This window comes from Panthera onca, chromosome F1 (assembly GCF_046562875.1).
Source record: "Panthera onca isolate mPanOnc1 chromosome F1, mPanOnc1 haplotype 2, whole genome shotgun sequence".
In the NCBI taxonomy this organism is placed as follows: Eukaryota; Metazoa; Chordata; class Mammalia; order Carnivora; family Felidae; genus Panthera; species Panthera onca.
The window spans coordinates 4,313,055-4,331,285 of NC_138355.1; the positions used below are offsets into that span (position 1 = coordinate 4,313,055).

At 51.8% G+C, this 18,231-nt stretch overlaps 1 long non-coding RNA gene across 1 annotated transcript; it reads left to right on the top strand.

Moving 5' to 3' along the window:
- Positions 1–3,345: 3,345 nt before the first annotated feature.
- On the top strand, positions 3,346–7,453 carry LOC132685906 (uncharacterized). The gene is made up of 3 exons (XR_009613340.3): positions 3,346–5,643; positions 6,584–6,646; positions 7,123–7,453. It is a non-coding gene; the product is annotated as an uncharacterized LOC132685906 (long non-coding RNA).
- Positions 7,454–18,231: the final 10,778 nt, after the last annotated feature.

The window sequence follows — 18,231 nt, forward strand, 5'->3', positions numbered from 1 at the left end:
GGCTCTCCCCCGCCCCATCCAGGTCCCCTGGGCGAAGAGGTGCCCCCAGGTGCCCTACTGCACAGCCCGTAGATAAGACGGCTCTGAATCCAGGTATGGACCCGGCGGGCGCAAGCTGGGACCTTGTGGTCCGGGTGTTTCCCTCGTGTCTGTGCCGGCCCTGGGAGGAGCCGACACACACAGTGAGGGCCTTGCCCCTCTGGGCACCCAGCTCAGAGCAGCAGAGCGCTGATCATCAGATGTCACATGACCACAGCACTGGCTGTGACCGGTGAGCCAGAAAGCCTTTCTCCCGGGAAATGAGCCATGACAGGTGTCCCTGCTGGGTGTCCCTGTGGAGCTCAGCATGTGGACCCAAGTGCCCTTCTGGCCTGCTGGGCTCTCCTGCCCTTGGGACCTTCTGGAAGGCGTGGGACGCAGTGAGAAGCGGACCTTCCAGCATGTTCCCTGAATTCCCATCCACCCTCCGCAAAGCCCTGCTCCCCACCGGGACCAGAGAGACCTCTTCAAGGGCACAGTTCTGGCTACGTCCCTCCGGGGCCTGAAGCCTTCAGATTAAGGCCCAAATCCTTCCTGTGACCCTGAACTGTTGATGGGGTTTTGGGGTGATGGGGGTTCGCAGCTGATGGTCAAGAAAGAATTCTCGAGACATCGTTGGTGCAAAAGAAGGTGATTTTATTGAAGCACGGGGACATACCTGTGGGTGGGAAGAGCTGCGCTCTGGGTCGTGAGGAGTGACTCCTTCTCTACTGTGGAGGTGGGGAGGAAAAGGCAAAACGGAGTTTCTAGAAGGACTTGATACGCTAAAGAGGACCCAGCAGACACCAGGGGCCTCGCTGCTGTCAAAGTTGTTTCCCTCTACTAAGGCCTTACCACCAGGAGGGGCGGGGCTCCTGGACAAATGCTCTGCTCTGTATTTGCCTCGAGCATTTGTCCGCGGGCTTCAGGTCACGAGGATGCTCAGTTTCAGCCCCTGTTTCCTTCTGGCCTGTGTTCCCCCATCCCTGTGGAGGGGAGGGTGATGTGGGGGCTCCGGGAAACTGAGTCTACAGGTTTGTAGGGATGAAGCCGTTGATAAGACCGCCTTTGCCTTGTAATTTACTAACAAGATATGTGTAAACTGATCTCAGCCGTTTGTTTTTCCCTTTTGTCCTTGGGCAGCCTGGAGTGCCTGAGGAAAGAATGTCACCCATATCCCACCTGGGGTCCGGGGATGCTAGCTTGTGCTGGGCCTCGGCCTGCCTTGTGGTCCCTCATCACTGTCACAGCGTCAGTTAGTGTGTGAGGTAATGGCGGGCTCTTGGTCCACGTGCAGGCACGGGGCTGGGACCACGGGGCTCCTCGGTGGGTCCCTCCCTGGTCCTTGACGGTAGCTGGACCTTCTCACCTGCCCCTGGGCTGCAGGCTCCCAGGAAGGACCAGCAGGTTCTGCAGGGGCCGTTTCTGAGCAAGTGTCGGGGTGACCGTGCCACGGCCGCCCTCTGTCTGAGCGATCGCTAGCTCCACCCAGACTCGGGGAGGCCGGGACCTGCCTCTCGATGTGCTGTCCATGAACTCACAAACCTGCATCCTCCCAAGTTGTGGCGGGATGCGGAACAGCCAGATAACGGGGTCCACCTGCCCTGACGCCCCATTTATGTTTCTGGGCTCGACACCAAAGCACAGAGTTGCGATTTTAACAGTCTCGTGCACCGGCCCTGGGGTGACTCCTAGCGGGAAGTACTCAGCGTCTTCATGAGATTCAGGGTGAGAGGTGGGGCATCCACTGCTCCCCTGGGGGCAGCGGGTGCATGTCCTGAGTCAGGAAGGAGACCCTCACCTCCCCTCTGAGCACTGAGCAGCAGCGTCATGTTAAGTGGCTTATTTTCGCGGCTTTTCTCCTCGGGTGAGGGGGCCCCAGAGCGGTCGTGACTCCTACGCGAGCAGGCGCCTGCAGACCAAGGCTGGAGGGAGCCTTGGAGCAGGTGTGGCTGTGCCGAGGGAAGACCACAGAGGATGGGTTGGCATCGGACGCAGAGGCTGGCGGGCATTGGAGGCCGTGAAGGCGCAAGGCCAGGAGACGTTGGCACAGTTCTCCCTGGCGGATGGGCAGCGGGTACCTGTGCCGGCGGGGGTCCGTGTTGAGGTGGAGGTGGGAAGGGCCCGCAGCCGGGCTCTGATGGACACGATTGAGCCCTGGGGTGCCCATTACGTGGGAGACCCTGTCACTCTGTCACACACAGGCGAGCTGCGTGCTGTGAGCAGAGCCTGACCCATTGAGATTCCCCCAAGGTGACCGTCGGGGTCACAGGTTTGTTAAAACACTGCGCAGGGGGGCGCAGGGGGGCGCAGGGGGGCGGTGGGAACAGCAGGAGCGTGGCCCTGCCCTCCCGGAACTTCGACTTACCTTGGGGAGACAGATCATAAAATGCTAAATGTACCCATAAGCACACTACTTCAGTAGTCACGCCATGCTGTCACGAGAGTGACCGGGTGGTGGGGGGGTGGGGCACAGGGGTGTTGGGAAGTACTTTCCGGAAAGGCTTCTTGGGGGCCGAGTCCTCCGAGGTGAGACTTGCAGAATTCAAGGGGCAGAAGGACCTTCTGGCCGGAGGAGAGAACAAACACGGAGGCCCCGAGTCAGGAGGGAGGCAGGGAGGCCTGTGGGGTGGGAGGGGAGCCAGGGGCTCGCCATCCAGCTGGATTTTGTGAGGAGTCTAGATTTTACTCTAAGGGGAAAGGGAGGGGTCAGACCTGTGGGGCTCACGGGGGTGTCCAGTGCTCAGAGGAGGCCACGGGGGAACTGGGTGCCCGTTCTCAGGAAGGTGCTCTGGGTCACGCTGGCCTTCCCCGTGGTCCCGTCTCTCCAGGTGGGCAGCCGTTAGAGCTCTCAGCTGAGTGCCCTCTGCCTTTGTGCTCCCATTCACGTCAGGATATTAAAGCACAGGAAGCGTTCGGTAAATTCCGCGTTCCTCAAGAGGACAGCGTGGCAGTAAGAGGCTGTGATGGGCGCCACGCAGGAGGGAGGCCATCGCGAAGCTGTCCCGGAAGGGTGCCGGCTGCTTTGGGAGAAGAGCCCCGGGGCCTGCAGCGCGGACGCTGGGTCTGGGGCCCCCTTCGTGTCACCCCTGTAGGGCGGTGTGAAAGCCATCACGGTCCCCCTTCAATTCCGGATGCCTCTTCTGGGCTTCCCCGTCGAGCACGGGGCCCTAGCCTGGCGGACTGGGGTTACCTGTGGGCTTTGGTGGCAGTCACGGTGGCGTTCTGCTGCCGCTGTCTCTTCGCCTGACCTCGAGGGACCCGGCTCCGCCTGCCTCTGGGTCACGTCGCTCATCTGGCCCCTTGGCACCCGAGTCGGTACAAGAGTCAGGGGTGTTGCACGAACATGCCGAAAGGCGGGCAGTTTACTCCCTTCTGGAGATCGCGATGGACACTGTCTCCTCCTCCACCAGGTCACAGACCCTGGTTCACCCACGTCCACCCTTCGCCATGTGACTGGGATGCTGGAACGCGGCGAGCGGCGTCAGATCCCGTGCGCGGGGGCTGAGAGGCCCTGGGGCGGAGCATGGGCGGGAAATCTGTTGAGAGGATCAAGTTCGAGGCAAGGGCACAGGCCCAAGAAAGACGCCCATTTGAAGCCCAGAGAGCTTCTCTGACACAGACGAGTGGGGAGTGTGGTCAGACGTGGCCACGTGGGTGAGGGGGCTTCTCTGACGCCGACCTCATACGCAGCTGCTCACCCTGCAGCCCTTGCTGCGTTTCCAGGGATAAAACCCTAGATTGCAGCTTACCGCTGGAGTGACGGTGGTGCCCTCTTTATTCCTCCTCCAGGGCCCCAGGGCTTGCTTTTAGGGGCCACATGATGTGGTCAGAACGCTTTCCCTGTCCCCCTTCATCAGCGCTTCCCACTCCAGGCCACCGACGCGCCTCCTGGAATGGCCAGTGGCATTGATGGCACAATTTTCTTGCCTCCCACAACGTTAAGTCCGAGTTTTTCTTTATTTTTTTCTTTTTTAATGTTTATTTATTCTTGAGAGAGAGAGACAGAGTGTGAGCAGGGGAGGGGTGGAGAGAGGGAGGGAGACACAGAATCAGAAGCAGGCTCCAGGTTCCGAGCCGTCAGCACAGAGCCCGATGCGGGGCTCGAATTCATTAATTGCAAGATCTTGACCTGAGCCGAAGTCAGTCGCTCAGCGGACTGAGTCACCCAGGCGGCCCCGTGTTTTTCTAAAGGAATATTTCCTGTCTCCGCTGAGGCTATGATGATTTGCAGCAGTGAAAAGAAACTGGTAACTAAACATTCTGCTTTCAGTTTTCTTCTAGAAGTCTCTCCAGGTGAGCCACATAAGTATAGGAGGAGGTGGGGCGTGGAGGGGTCCAAAGTGCTCTTCTGTGTTCTGAGGTCAGTAGCGAGTTGAAATAGACCCATTAGATCTTGGGGAAGAGGTCAATATTCCGAGGACATCTACTGAAAGCGGTCTCAGGAGCGCTCAGAGGGAAGGGCTGATTAAATTCATTTAAACAAATGCCACCTGTTATTGAGCCTGTGTGTGCCCGCCAGGTCCTGCGGGAGCCACACAGGACTAAATGGCCCTGCCTACCGGGCACATATAGATTTCCCAGGGAGCCTGCCCCTCCATGTTGGAGTGGCTCCGCGCTGGGCGGTCACCGGGCAGGGGCGCTCACCAGGGGAGCCCTTTGATCCTCTGTCCTAGGAAAAGTTTTACAGCGTTTTGTTCTGAGTTAACCTTAGGCCAGGAAATTAACACTGACGCGGTACAGTTAATCAGCCACAGATCTTACTCAGAGTTTGCAGATTAGCCCACAGATGTCCTTTTTCTGGTCCAGGATCCTGCATTTAACTCTCATGCCCCCTTAGTTTCCTCCAGTCTGCATCTTGAGGAAGTTTTAGCTCGTAGGTTTGGGGGATTCCCTTTCTCAACAGCTTTACAAATGCAGGTCCCCCTTCGGGGACCTCTGCTCCGGAATATAATACCGATACTGATAATAATACTGTTTCTAGTAATTCCTAGTAATGGTGAATGTCTCTTAGGTGCTTCGTGTACCAGACGCCGTTCATCATGTTACATTTCGCATCATGTGAACCTCACAACGAGCCTGTGAGTTGGGTTCCGTTACCGTCCAAATCTTTCAGCAGAGGAAGCGGGCACAGAGAACTTAGGCGACAGAGCAGCTAAGCAGCGGAGCCGGGATTCAAACCCGCGCAGGCGGGCTCCAGAAGCCCCGCGGGTCTGGAACCGCCGTGGTCGTACTTCCTCCGGGGGCCGATGGTGGTTCTGTGATTGCAGACCGCGGGGCGCTGCGACACGGCAGACGAGATCTGGGACACAGGTGGTCAGAGCAGGGCTGTTCCAGAGTTCTGTCCACAGAGGAGGAAGTCCTGTCCCCGGCCAGAGAAACTTCCCGGAGCAGGTGGCAAGTCAGCTCATCCAATACTCACAACCCCAGGTGATGTCTGCCGGGAAGTGGGGACCTCCCAGGAGACAGCTTCCTTGTTCCCCACAGGCTGAGTGCAGACGAGGCTGTGAGGCCAGAAGGGCAGGCCTGAGCAGGGCATGTGAGGGGCCTCCAGTGCCGAGCCAAGGATCGCGGTCGGCTCCCCGCGGGGAGGGGGAGATCTGAGGCAGGGGATTTCGCAAAGATGTAAGTCGGCAGAGTGGAGGATAGATCTGGGCGGCGGGTCCCAGATTACATGCCCAAATGTGAGCTGGAGGTCACAGTCAGAGCAGTCCAGGGAAGGAAAAGCACCTGCAGAGAGGAGGGGGGTGGGTCGTCTTTGTTACACAGAAAGCCTGACCGAGAAATAGATAGCTTCTCATGGGCAGGTCTTTGTCAACACGTGGTGTCCTAGTTTGGGCCCCTCAGAAGGGGACCAGATATGAGGGCTCTGAGGCGCAAAGCCGACCTGAGGAGCAGGGGGCCAGGGTTTAGTGAGGAGATGGGGGAGCAAAGCAGCCTCCTTTGTGAGCGTCCCGAGCTAATCCCTGGGAAGCTCAGATGATAATGTAAAACAGGCTCCTTAGAAAAGACCCCCGAAGGGGGAGGGGTCTGAAGTACTTGTACAGGGACTCCTGTCTGTGACCGTTGAGGGCAGCTCCAGGGGGGTGTTAATTCCAACCCCTGCCCGGCCCTTGAAGCAGAGAGAGACATGCCCCCCCAGGGGTCAGGGCCCCAGAGCAATGGGTGGGGCCACGGAGCGTCTGCTGACAGGGCTTGGCGGATCCAGGAGAGCGAGCGAAGCAAGACAGATCTTTCAAAATGGCATAAAGTGACATGTTTTCATCAAAGCCACAGAAGTTTCACCTGTCAGCTTTCGGTGGTGGAGGACACGTACACAATGCTGACACCATTAGTGTCACGAGGGTGGGAGGGCCTCGGGGAAGACCCGGGATTTAGCCCAGGGTGAAGGACCGGCGCATTCCAAGAGGCACAGTGGCATCCCCGTGGAAGGGTCTGTTTGGTGGGAGCAGTGCTGTGCACGTGGAAAGGGATGGCGTCGTGCCTGGAACAGAGGTGTCGGGAAGAGGGAGGCAGATGCTCTGATGACGTCCGCAGGGAGTCCCGCAGGGTCCTCTGTCCACAGGGAGCTCCGGGCTGAAGAGTGAAACGACGTGTTCCTGAGCGGTGGGCACACGAGGTAGAGAAGGTAAGTGTGAGGGCCCAGAGTCAGGACCCCCTCCAGCCATGGGGATCAGGGCAGGCTGCCCGGGAGCACTTCCGTTAGATCCCGAGAAGCAGGTGGGGTTGGGACAGGTGAAGAAAAGAGACTCGGAGCCAGATACAGGGACAGATTTTCTCCCCTGTGCTTGAAGAAGTGTAGACTTTAATTGATAGCCGTGGAAGCCTGTTGAACTGGGACCGGCAGTGTCAGAGGACAGGTCGGCCAGGGGACTGCGGGGGGCAGGAGCTGGAAACAGTGAAATTGAGAACAGGACGTATGATCCGGGAGATGAACCAGCCGGATCGTGCGTGACGCCAGGCGAGCGGCTCACGTCCAAGCTCGTGCCCTTTTGTGGCTCAGAGCGAGGTCCAGGCTTTACCGTTGAGGCAAATTCGGTGGGGCTGGCCAACCTTGAACATGTCTCACGGGTTAATTAGTTTAGGTTTTCCTGCTCTTCCAAGATTTCACTCTCGCAGCCGTAGCTGCCTCGCTGCCAGCGGGAAGCCGTGGGCAGATCCAAGACGGCCGGCGGGTGAAGTGCATCGAAATGCATCCGTCCAAAAATTCTACAAGTCTGTTACCAAGTGACAGTGTTTACTGCCGTGCAACAAAAGTTTGTTTCAAATGACCTTGAAGGAAGTTGGACCGCCTCCCGTGTCAGCCACGAACAGATGGAAATGTGTGCACAGACGGCAAGAGAAGAATTTATTTTGAAAGCTCTTGAAAAATCATGTCTCCTACCAGTGTCAGAACACGTATCAATGTAAGAATACACTCTTCTGGCATAAACAATGAGAATCTTATTTTACTCCCGACAAACAGTGTTTGTTATGAAACCATATGAATGTGTGCTCTGTTTTCTCCATAAAATGATGGAGAATTTTTGTTTTAATTTTAAACGTAGCAGTCAAAGAACAAGAAGCCGGAGGTTTGCAATTTGAGGTAGCCCTAACTACTCCCATCATGATTAGAAATGGAAAGAAAAGGAGTCTCCTGACGGGGAGAGCCCACAACATCACCGTCGCGAGATCTCTGTGGCCGAATGCATTTTCCCCCAAAGGCACGGGGATATCTCTGCTTCTACGCGTGCTCCCAGAGCATCACCGCCGCCCCCCACCCCCAACCCAGAGGTGGAGTCTGTTTTCCCTCCACTTGAAATTGGGCTGGGGGTCAGGGCTGGGTGGACTTTGCACCTGCCTCAATTTTAGACTATGGTGGGAGAGGGACTCCAAGGTCATGGAAGGTGGGATGACTCCTATCCGGCTCACTCTGTCTCTCAAGACCCTTGCCTTTGGGGCTCAGCCACATGCGGAGGCCACGTGTCGCTGCTGTCGTGTTAGACTCGCTGACAGCGAGCATTAACCACCAAACACGTACCTGCACCCTCAGAGGATTCCAGTCGCCAGCTCCAGACCATCCTCACTGAAGCCGAGTAGAGCAGAGACCAGCTTCCTCCACCCGGCCTTGCCAGACTGCAGAGTAAAATAAATGTTGTTTTAGGACCCTGAGTTTTGGGGGAGCTTCTTAGGCAGCGATAACTGGAAAAGTCCCCTAAAGCTGAAGCCTGGGGCAGAAGAGCGTGCAAACAGGATGGCCGTGACTTCCAGGTGCCCGTTTGGAACTCTTGACCACGAAGAGGCCGGGCAGCACATAAGAAACTCAGAAGAATTGCAAGGATTTGTAGCAGTCCGGCCCACGAGGAACCTACGTATGTCAGCAAGGTCAGGTTCAGTGCTGCAGGGGGATCGCTTTCGCAGAAGCACAGGCGTGAGCCCAAATGAGCATGCGCACAAGCAAGGCTCACAGTGTTACTGACGGGATCGAAGAGCCTGCTGACAAACAGCGATTCGTAAGGAAGCCCGAGCCACGGCTCCTGGACCACGGGGGCAAAACCACCACCGAGCGTCCACCTCCCCTTCCCAGTGAGGACCACTCAGCCCAGCTCTTTCGCCAGTTTGCCCATCGGTACAGAACTTCAGACACGTATCACCAAAATAGGTACATATCTTTATTGATAGATTATGTCCGTATACAGCTGTGCCGGTACAATGCATACATCTAAAAATTATGCAAAATACAAAACATTAGTGGAGTTTTCATATTTAAACCCTGTCCTCTCGAACACTGGGTTCTCTTGGGCTCCACTTTGCGGACCAGCGGTTTGGAGTTTGGATCTCGGAAAAAGCCATGACCAAATCACTGCATTGCCGTGCCGTCTTGAGTCTGTTACTTAACCACTTTAAGGTGCATCTCATTGTGAGGGTTTGGATAGGCAACAGCTGACAAAGAGACCCAGTTGTATAATGGCTGTAACACAATAGCCTTTCTCTTTTTACCTTTTGATCCCCCCCACCCCCCCAACCCCCGCCCCAGCCTTGTCTGCCTCTGGCGACCTCCAGTCTGTTCTCTGTATCTCTGAGCTGGTCTTTTTCTTCCCTTTTTTTTTTTTTTAGATTCCACTTATAAGAGAGATCATACAGTATGTGTCTTTAGCTGAGCTCTTTCGCTTGGTGCAATGCCCTCAACGGCCACCTATGATGTTGCAGGTGGTAAGTTTTATTCTGTTTATGGCTGAATAATATTCCGTTGCATACAGAGAATGCAAAGCAGGCTCCAGGCTCCGAGCTGTCAGCCCAGAGCCCGACGCGGGGCTCGAACTCACGGACCGCGAGATCGTGACCTGAGCCGAATCAGGACGCTTAACCGACTGAGCCATCCAAGCGCCCCTGAGTTTTTAAGGAACCCCCGTACCGTTTTCTACAGTGGCTGCAACAATTTACGTTCCCACCAACAGTGCATAAGGGTTCCTTTTTTCTCCGCATCCTCACCAACATCTGGTGTTTCCCGTGTTGTTAATTTTAGCCATCCCGACAGATGTGAGGTGACGTCTTGCTGTGGTTTGATTTGCATTTGCTTGATGATGAGTGATGTTGAGCATCTTGTCACAGATGTATCTGTTGGCCACCTGAATGTCTTCTTTGGAAAAATGCCTATTCCAATCTTCTGATCATTTTTAAAAAGTGGATTGTTTTCTTGCTATTGAGTTGTGTGAGTTCTTTATATATTTTGGATACTAACCCCTCATCATAGATGATTTGCAAATATTTTCTCCCATTCCATAGGCTGTCTTTTCATTTTATTGATGGTTTCCTTTGCTGCGTAGAAGATTTTTAGTATGATGTCGTCTCAATAGTTTATTTTTACTTTTGTTGCTTTTGGTGTTGGATTAAAAAAATCATCACCAAGGAGTTTATCCCCTATGATTTTTTTCTTACAAGAATTTTATGGTTTCAGGTCTTATGGTCAGATCTTTAATACATTTTTTTAAAAGTTTATCCATTTTTTTCAATACGAAATTTATTGTCAAATTGGTTTCCATACAGCACTCAGTGCTCATCCCAACAGGTGCCCTCCTCAATGCCCATCACCCACCCTCCTCTCCCTCCCACCCCCCATCAACCCTCAGTTTATTCTCAGTTTTTAACAGTCTCTTATGGTTTGGCTCTCTCCCTCTCTTTTTTTTTCCATTTTGAGAGAGAGAGAGAGAGAGAAAGAGTGTGCAAGCAAGGGAGGGGGAGAGAGAGAGAGAGAGAGAGAGAGAGAGAGAGAGAGAGAGAGAGAGAGAATCCCAAGCAGGCTCCACACTGTCAGCACAGAGCCCAATGCGGGGCTCAAACCCATGAACGGTGAGATCATGAATTGAGCCAAAATCAAGAGTCAGATGCCTAACTGACTGAGCCACCAGGTGCCCCTACTCTTTAATCCATTTTGAGTTAATTTTTACATATAATGTAAGATAATGACCTGGTTTCATTCTTTTGCACATGGCTGTCCAGTTTTCTTAACATCACTTATTGAAGAGACTGTCCTTTCCTCATTCGATATTCTTGGCTCCTTTGTTGTAAATTAATTGACTACAATTTTTTAGGTTTATTTCTGGGCTCTCTATTCTGTCCCATTCATCTACATATCTGCTTCTATGCCAATACCGTATTTTTTCATTACTACAACTTGATAATATGGTTGGAAATCAGGGAACATGATGCTTCCAGGTTTATTCTTTTTTCTCAAGATCTCTTTGGCTGTTTGGATTTTTTGTGGTTCCATACAAATTTTAGGATTATTTTTTCTGTTTCTTTGAAAAATACCATTGGGAGGGGCACCTGGGTGTCTCAGTCGGTTAAGCGGCCAACTCCGGCTCAGGTCATGATCTCGCGGTCCGTGACTTCGAGCCCCGCATCGGACTCTGTGCTGACAGCTCAGAGCCTGGAGCCTGTTTCATATTCTGTGTCTCCCTCTCTCTGACCCTCCCCCATTTATGCTCTGTCTCTCTCTGTCTCAAAAATAAATAAACGTTAAAAAAAAAGAAAAGAAAAGAAAAAGAAAGAAAAATGCCATTGGGGTTTGATAAAGATTGCACTGAGTCTGTAGATTGCTTTGGGTTGTGTGGACATTTCAACAAGACTGATTCTTCCAACCCATGAGCACAGAATATCTTTTCATTTATTGGTGTCTTTTTCAATTTATTTCATTAATGTCTTGTAGTTTTCAATATAAAGGTCTTTTGTCTCCTTGGTTAAATTGGCTTCTGGGTATTTTATTCTTTTTGATGCAGTTGAAATTGGATTGTTTTCTTAGTTTCTCTTTCTGACGGTTTACTAGCATATACAAATGCAATCGATTTTTGTATGTTGGTTTTGTGTCCTGACACTTTACTGAATTTTTTTATTAGCTCTGACAGGTTTTTGGTGGAGTCTTTAGAGTTTTATAAATAGAGTATAATGTCATCTGTTCATAATGACAGTTTTACTTCTTCCTTTCTGGTTTGGATGCCCTTTATTTCTTTTTCTTGCCTAATTGCTGTGGCTAAGACTCCTAATACTATGTTGAATGAAAGTAGGAAGTGTGGTCATCCTTATCTTGTTCCTGCTATTACAGAAAAAGTTTTCAGTTTTTCTCTATTGAGTATGATACTAGCTGTGAGCTTGGCATAGGTGGTCTTTACTATGTTGAAGTACATTCCCTTCATATCCATGTTGTTGAGTGTTTTTATCATAAATGGATGATGAATTTTGTCAGATGATTCTTCTGCATCTATTGAGAGGATCATATGATTTTTATCCTTTATTTTGTTAATGTGGTATGTCACAAGATTTGTGGATGTTGAACCATCTTTGCATCCCTGGAATAAATCCCATTTGATCATGGCGTGTGATCCTTTTAATGTGTTGTTAGACTCAGTTTGCTAATATTTTGTTGAGGATTTGTACATCTATGTTTATCAGGGATACTGACCTGTAATTTTCTTTTCTTGTGGCATCCTTGTCTGGCTCTGGTATCAGGGTAATGCTGACCTCATAAAATGAGTTTGGAAGAGTTCCCTCCTCTTTTACTTCTTTGAAGAGTTTGAGAAGGATTGGCATTAACTGTTCTTTTAATATTTGGTAGAATTCATCAGTGAAGCCAACTGGTTCCTGGACTTTTGTTTATTGGGAAGTATCTTTTTAAAATTTTTTTTTAATGTTTGTTTTTTAGAGAGAGAGAGACAGAGTGTGAGCAGGGGAGGGGCAGAGAGAGAGGGACACACAGAATCCAAAGCAGGCTCCAGGCTCTGAGCTGTCAGCACAGAGCCTGACGCAGGGCTCGAACTCATGAACCATGAGATCATGACCTGAGCTGCAGTTGGATGCTTACCCAAGTCACCGAGGTGCCCCTGTTGGGAAGTTTTTAATTACTGATTCAATCTCCTTACCAGTAATCAGTTTGTTGAGATTTTCTATTTCATCATGATTCAGTCGGATTGGTAGGTCATACATTCCTAGGAATTTATCCATTTCTTCTAGGCTGTCCAATTTGCTGGCATGTAACTATCCATAGTGTCTCTTATGATCCTTTGTATTTCTGTGGTATGAGTTGTAGCATCTCTTTCATATCTGATTTTTTAAAGTTTATTTATTTATTCTTGGTGGGGGGGGGGGGGTTGGGACAGAGGGAGAGGGAGAGAGAGAGAATCCCAAGCAGGCTCCATGCTGTCAGTGAAGAGCCCGATGTGGCTGTCTCTCATGAACCATGAGATCATGACCTGAGCTAAAATCAAGAGGTGGGTACTTATCTGACTGAGCCCCTCTGATTTGATTTATTTGAGTCTTCTCTCTTTATTTCTTGGTGCGTCTAGCCAAGGGCTCATCCATTTTGTTTATCCTTTCAAGGAACCAGCTCTTAGTTTCATTGATCTTTTCTATTTTCTCTTTACTCTCTATTTCATGTATTTCTGCTCTGCTGTTTGTTATTTCCTTCTTTCTACTAACTTTGGGCTTTGTTCTTTTCCTCGTTCCTTGAGGTATAATTTAGGTTGTTTGTTTGAGACTTTTCCTGTGTTATTGAGTTAGGCGTTTATTGCCATGAATGTCTCTTTTAGGACTGCTTTTGCTGTGTGCCACGAATTTCGGTATGCTGTATTTCCATCTTGGTTTGTCTCAAGGCATTTTTTGTTTTCTTTTTCGATGTCTTCTTTGAGCCCTTGGTTATTCAGTCGCATGTTGTTTAACCTCCACATATTTATGAATTTTTCCGTTTTCTTCAGGTAATTAATTTCTCGTTTCATACCATGTGGTCATAGGAGATACCCATGTGCACACTTAGCACAGGGCTGGCACATTAAAGGTGCAAAATAACCAGCAGCCTTTCTGGGGAGAGAGAGGCAGGAAGGGAAGGGGGGAGGTGAGGGGGTGGGAGGCTTGGATCCTTGGTGTGACCCTGCCACCAGCTGAATGACCTTGGACAAATCACTGACTCACCCTCTGGGCCTGTTTTCCCACATAGAAAATGAGCAAAGCAGACTCATCATTTGCGGGGTTGCATATGTTTGCACACTTTAACTCACGTTACTTTTGGCTTATGTTTTCGGTCCTCATTAGACTGACCTCCTTGAGGACAGAGTCTGTAGCTCTTACCCCTGGCTTTCTATGGAGCCCTTCTGTCCCCTCAGTTCATTCCACTCCTCTCCCAGCTCTCAGGCCCCCAATGCTGTCCAAGGTCATCCACCCCCTGGCACTAGAAAAGCGACTAGATACCTACATGCTCATCCGTCTAAATGTTAGAAAACCTCATCCCATCTTGGTTCCGTTTGAGTGAAAAGGTCTGATGGGGCGGGGGGTCTTTGGTTCTTAGAGATTGCAGGGTCTCTTAGAGCTGAGAGGCCTTCCCAGAGCCCTTACCCCATTGCAGAGTGTCCCCGCAGGCTCATCAGCCTTCCAAGGGAGAAGAGGCTAATTTTTTTTTCTGTCTTCCAATTTATCTTTCCATAAAAAAAAAAATGTTTATGGATATTCTGGAGGCCCAGGGGCCCTGCTTCGTCCTCCTGTGTTCCACACCACCCACCGAACTCATACCCTCTCACTGTAGAGCAATCAAGCCACGATCGTTGTGGGGACAGATCTGTGTTTCCGGACGGCTCACCTATATGGGCATGTGGACCTTCCACATGGCCCAGAAGCCACAAGCAGAAAAGAGAAATTAACAGAAGGACAGAGCACAAACATTTATATTATTAGCTGGCACGTTATTTCCGGAAGACTTGCTTTCCCCAGGGAAATAGCTTGTCACAAGCTTAATTCGTTGGCAGAGAGCAGGACTGAACCGTTTAGAGAGCACACTTTCATATTGATCGTCTTATTTATTTGGGACTCATCGGTGAAGACACAGAGGCCCAGAGAGGCTGTGACTTGCTCAGGGTCAAACAGCTAAGAGGTGGCAGAGACTAGACTGGCACGCAGGTCTTTGGGCTCCCGATCGAGTGCTCTTTCCTGGGCTGAAAGCTACTTTAAAATGCAGAGCTTTTCGGGGCGCCTGGGTGGTTCGGTCGGTTAAGCATCCTGCTTCAGCTCAGAGTCATGATCTTGTGGTCTGTGAATTCGAGCCCCGCATCAGGCTCTGTGCTGACAGCTCAGAGCCTGGAGCCTGATTCCGATTCTGTGTCTCCCTCTCTCTCTCTCTGCCCCTCCCCTGCTTATGCTCGCTCTCTCTGTCTCTCTCTCAAAAATAAACATTAAATGTTTTTTTAAATGCAAAGCTTTTCAAATCAAACATTAACCTCTTCAAAGAACCGATCAATGATGTAGAAGGATTCTTTGGGCTTGTTGGCAGAACTTTTCTCCTAAATTCTCATCATCGCTACAGTGTTCAGAGAGACTCGATGGTGGGGCTGACGGCGTTTACTGCACATTGGGTCCCCACCTGCCTCCTAATTGCAGTGATGCCGTTGTCACGTTCCAGTCCCTGACTGATGTCCTGCCCTAGCTGTTCCCCACCCCCGCCATACTCCCCGCCTTTATTTCAAGCAGGAAACAGGAAGCACGGCCACGGGTACAGCCACGAGACAGGAATGCAACATTTGCTACTACATCCTTCATTAGACTCCAAAGTTAAAATAATTCATGCAGATGGCAAGGTCATCAGCGCTCTGCCGGTTTATCTTCGAAGTGTTATTTTCCACAATTCAGATGCGGGCTGGATGCCAACTCTAATAAGGTAGAAAATTCTTACAGTGGAAAACCGAGTGTGTGTGTGGCTGACAAACTCTGAGGACCCACAGTGCGTTGCCTCATGTAGAGATTGTTTTTGTTTCCTGGATCATGAATAGGCTCGATGTCAATCTCAAAGGCAAATGTATGTGGAGATGTAAAGAAATGGGCGAGTGGGGAGGGGGGCAATTTAAAACACGACAGGGTCTCAGCAAAATGAATAATTAAATTCTGGATTTGTTGTCCAACAAAAGTGGTAATACGGGCAGACGCCGATGGAAGTGTGACCGTGGTGTTAATGACCATGGATTGAATGAAACATTGCGCTGTTCTCTTGTTGTGTGAAGTTGGGGTGAGGGAAGGAAACGCATTTACGGACAGAGCGTCCCACGGAAATGAAGGCAATTCTGCCGTTTTGTGATCTTGCCACGGAATTCGTTTGTCCTGACTCAGAGTTTTATTCTCTTTCATTCTATTTTCTCTCTCACTCTTCCTTTCTCTCCCTTTCTGTTCTTTCTTTCCATCTATCCAGCCCTGGTTAAACACCTTGATCTATTCCTTGATGCTGAAAAATTAATAGGTTAGGAAGAAGGCATTTCGTACTACCGTCCACGTTCGCAGCTGATACACGGGCCACAGCAGCAGTGTTCACGGTAATCGTAGACAGGAAGCTACCAGCCAGGAGCATGGATCAGATGTAGCGTCCCCACCCAGCAGAACGGAGATGACCTATAACTTCCTGCTACAGTGTGGGTGAACACCACCTACACAACGTTCAGCCAGAGGAGCTGGACAAGAGAGAATACGCCATAGGAATCAATTTACAGACATAGAGCGTAAAACCAGGCAAAACCCAACCCGTCCTGTTAAAAGCAAAGGCTGGGCTCATCTTTACAGCTTTTAGTGACAAGGCAGGGAGGGGACCCCTTGGGTTCCTGTAATCTTGCTTCTGGATTTGGGTGTTGGATCCACAGGTAGAATCTGTTCGGTTTGTGAAAAACCTTTGAGCTTAGCGATCCTTTTTTGCACATAGCTTTTATTTTATTGTTTATTTTAAAGAGAGCATGGGCAGGGGAGAGGGGCAGAGAGAGAGGGAGACACAGAATCCGAAGCAGGCTCCAGCTTCCGAGCCATCGGCACAGAGCCCGATGCGGGGCTCCAACTCACCAACCGTGAGATCATGACCTGAGCCAAAGTTGCATGCTCAACTGACTCAGCCACTCAGGTGCCCCAGGAATAGTTTTTACAAAGGGACTTAACAAATTATCATGTGTACGCATCCGGGACCCCAGCCGGATGGGTGTTGGTGCAGACGGAGGAAGGAGGTTGACAAGCAGAAGTCATCACACAGCCGTGTCCTTCCTTCCCTGTGCTCTGCTCCCTCCCGGCTCAGCCTGGGGTTCTGGGTTGTCCCCCTACTCTCTCCAGCTTTTCCAGTCTTGCCCATTTCACTTCATTCTGGGGAGTGACACCTGCTGGAGGCCACCGTGGGGTTAAGAGCCACACAGGCTGAACAAGTCACGCTGGTGGTGAGGAAACAGTTTGCACCTTGTTTGATACAAAGAGAACAGTGAGTGTGCCTGCGACCCCTGGGTGAAGAAGACAGCCCCCAGGGCCCCAAGCATTTGCAGGGTCAGGGAGGTGGGGCAGAAAGGAAGAACAAAGCACAGCACTGGGAGCACAACCCCAGAGGGAGCACCCTGGACCGGCACTCGCCCAGGCCGGAGAATCGCGCTGGAGTTGCGTCCCCTGTGTCTGATCTGTCACACACTCATCATCCACGATGGGACGGCGCAATCCAGGCACAAATCTGATCTCCCTCCAGCTGTCCAAGATGCCAAAAGATAAAACATCCAGCTCCAAAGGGACTCCCCCGCTTTGTCATCCGGCCCTGCTACGGCCAGCAGCTGCAATCGAGTCTGGAAGCGTCTCCCGCGATTAAGGACCGGGCCTTGGGCCGCCAAACCACTACTCACCTGCGGCAGGTGGCCCCCACACACAGACCAGAGACAAAGCAGGAGAAGACGCAGAGGCAGTGGGCCCGGATGCCCCCCTGAGAAGCCCCCTGACCCTCGAGCAGGGGTGGAGCCCGTCGCCACCCTGGGGGAGGGAAAAAGCTTCCCCCGGCACTGGCAGCACATGATGGGGGCCCCCTTGAGCACGCTGTCTTCCTGTGGCTCGTGTCTGCAGAGCCCTGCATGGTCCAGGGGAAGGCAGGCCGGGCGGCCCGTCCACAGGCAGGCCCGCACCCCTGCCGCGGTCTCACAGGTCATCCCGGAGACAGCGGCGCTCAGGCTGGGCTGCTGGAGGCGATCAGGACCAGCTGTGGCGGGAGACGGGATGGGATCCGCCACCACTGGGTGTCCACGTCCCGCGTCCCGAGCCGCCGGCTCACGGGCTGAGCTGGAAAAGGCAAAGGATGAAACACTGGCCACTGAACCGGGCTGAGTGGACGCTGTTGAGCGTTCTGTACACAAAAGTAATAAAAATTCAGCCAGTGTCAAAAACACAACCCCACCCCCCACCCCGAAATCTGACCAGGCCTCTCCCACCCAGGTGGCCTGTGCCCTGGGCCCGTGTCACACGCTGGGAACAGCCCAAGTCTGCCCGCCACATGACCGTCTGCCCGCCTTCCCGGCTCATCTTGTGTTCTCCTCCTCCTCCACCTCGAAGCCCATTCCTCTTCTGACTCGTGGGTCCTTCCTTCTGGAACACCCCCTACACGTCCACACCATTACCTTGCGAGTGGCAGTGTCCGTGTGACCTCTGGCCACCGTCCCGTCAGTTCTGGGACTGGCTTGTCACTGAATAGAGACCATTTCGGTTCCTTCCCCGAAGCGTGCGTTCCCTGCCACAGCCGGTCGGTCCAGAAGTGAACACCTGGCCAAAGCGAGTGACGTAATGACTTACGGTTTTTCTGTGGGACATTTTGGAACTAGAACAGAGAAGGAGAAATCAGTCTTTTGCAGGAGTTGGCTGTCGTATTTAAGAGCCATATCAGCCGTGTTCCCTGAAACTGGGACACAGAGAAGCCCTTGGGAGAAGGAG